Consider the following 2,489-nt stretch of genomic DNA (forward strand, 5'->3'; position numbering starts at 1 on the left):
AACCTGATGCTCATGAATAAAAGTTAAAAAATCTTTCTAATAAATGATGAAAGTTGTTCATGGTTCTTTTGTGGATCAGACTAAAAAGTAACGGATGTTTAACTAGATGGTGAATTGGAAAACAAAGAAAATATAAAACTTGGGAGTGACACACTTGAGTTTAATCTGTAATCTGTCTCCACTCAGTGTGATGTTGTGATGTATCAGATCAGTCCGATCAGCTGCAGCATCCAGTCAATAACTGATATTGAAAAGACTTCCGTGAAGGCTGCTGTCGTGTATCCTTCTTAATTCACAGAACTAAGAAATAAGAGTTTTGAGATGGCCTTCAAAATGGCAGACCAGAACGACTTCTGGTTCCACCAAGGAGCGAGGAAAGATGAAATAAGAGACTTGAGATATACCCCCTATGTAGATATAAGGGGCTCATTCTAAGCTAACGAAAACACAACAATTCTTAGTTTCATGTGATTATACACTAATAAAAACATACTTATGAATATTATATTCCATTTCTGCCAATGGAGCCCCCTAAATATTACACACTGGTCCTTTAACTTTTCAATCATCCTCTATGATGGTTATTAACACAACGGGTGTAATTCTCCCTCCGACCACAGCGTTGACTGCAATGGCGGAGTGGCGCTGTTCGTATTTCCGCTCGTTCTATGCGAAGTGAAGACCGCAGAAGCAGCGACTCAATGGCTATTCGTTGAAAATTTTAGCCAAACTATGAGATATTCCTGTGTTTTTGTTTGAATGAAACTCGCAACACTTTCAGACTGTGTTAGTCTAAAAGACTTTTTTAAGTGTTAGTTATATAAATGACTGACTTTAGGAATTCTGCACGTTGTTGTCTGAGCTGTCAGAAACTGATCCGGAATCTTTCCAGACTGATACTGACACAAAACAGAAGAGTTACGTTAGCTTGTTTTTTTTTTTTTTTAGTACACATGCACACTTAGATTTCCCAGTTATTGACCTTCTATCATGAAATGTATTATTTTAATTCAGTTTCTTTCTTGCTTACACCTACCCCCCTAAATCTGTCTTCTGTGTTTTGATAACAGGCTGCAGGTTCAGTAAATCCAGATTTCTTTAGTTCTGCCTTTCACTGCCTTAAATCAGTGCCGTTCAGGTCCATTCAGCTGCAGAAGAACTATGAGGCAGGATGTGGAGCAGCAAGACTGATTGATATGTTTGTGAATGTATTAATGTATTTTATAATTTTGCTTATATTTCTTCTTGGTAAAAGCTGAGTCACAAACTGTTGCTGCAGCTGGAGCTACAGAAACAGCAGATAACCTGCTCAGCCTTCTTCTTGTCATCACCTCTGACCCTCAGCAGTGGCCTTCACCTGGGCCTCTAATCCTGCAGGTCTGGTGGCTCCAGGATGAGGATACCACAGTTTCAGTTCTGCATCATGCTTTCTCCAAAGCTGATCTGTAGAGTGCTGGTAATCTCACTGTCTTGTGCATATTTTCTTTACAGTCACCAGAGACCCCGCCTGATCTGAACAGAAGGATTCTCTGTGATAACAGCAGATGGATGCATCTATAACTCTGTGACATCATCAGGAGATCTGGATCAATGGACCTGCTTCTGCTTGTCAAGTAAATATGCACTTGATTTGTTGATTTCATAGTGCAATTTTATTTTGTGTAAAAGTTGCTATTACTTAAATAATGTTTATTTTGCTTGTCTGCTTTTCTAAATTTAACCCGGTAGAAGCTCCTATGCCTCCTTGAATTGGTCTCATCTTCATGTCAGAGCAGTCCTACATTTTACAGAACATAATTTTACTGTGTGAGTGTTTGAAACATTGCAAATGATCTGAAAAAGACTAAATTGGACAATTTTTTCATTAAAATCTTTCTGTTGTTACTGTTATCAAAATTACATTTAAACAGAGCATTGTGATGGTAAATTAAAATAAATCAATAGCTACGGGAGTAAATATTTACTCCCATCGTCAGATACTCACAGGTGTCCCCCATCCATCCGCTCCACATATAAACAAGAGGGACTGATTGCGCCACCTTGTGGTTGTTTACGGCATGCTGTGACTTCTGACTCATCTTGGTCTTTCAGCCTGTGATCTGCCTACAGCAGCGCATGCTTTGGGGGCGGCCGCGCCAGGTTGCCAGCACAACTTTTCTAGTTACAGATTACTATATTACAGATGCATAAACACGAAAGCAGTATTTTAATGTTGTAGTTGGTTGACATGGAGCTAATATTAACAGTTTTACCCTCTTGGTCAGTTTGATTTATAACAAGTGAACGTATGTTATAAATTAATAATATGTTTTGTATAAAATCTTAATAAGAAGCTAAACTATAGATTTAAAGCAGATGGCAGTGGTGTGAAGAGTGAAATATTTCCCTCTGAAATGTAGCGGAGTAAAAGCAGAAACTGGCAAAAAATGGAAATATTTGAATATTTAAATTTTGTCATTCTTTTAAAAAATAAATTTAATAACAAACAA

At 37.8% G+C, this 2,489-nt stretch overlaps 1 long non-coding RNA gene across 1 annotated transcript; it reads left to right on the forward strand.

Annotated features, from left to right (window-relative positions):
- The first annotated feature begins 685 nt into the window (after positions 1-685).
- On the forward strand, positions 686-2,489 carry LOC121884418. Its single transcript, XR_006092345.1, has 3 exons — positions 686-1,377; positions 1,492-1,613; positions 1,729-2,489. It is a non-coding gene; the product is annotated as an uncharacterized LOC121884418 (long non-coding RNA).

The sequence above is a fragment of the Thunnus maccoyii genome, chromosome 18 (assembly GCF_910596095.1).
Source record: "Thunnus maccoyii chromosome 18, fThuMac1.1, whole genome shotgun sequence".
Classification (NCBI taxonomy): domain Eukaryota; kingdom Metazoa; phylum Chordata; class Actinopteri; order Scombriformes; family Scombridae; genus Thunnus; species Thunnus maccoyii.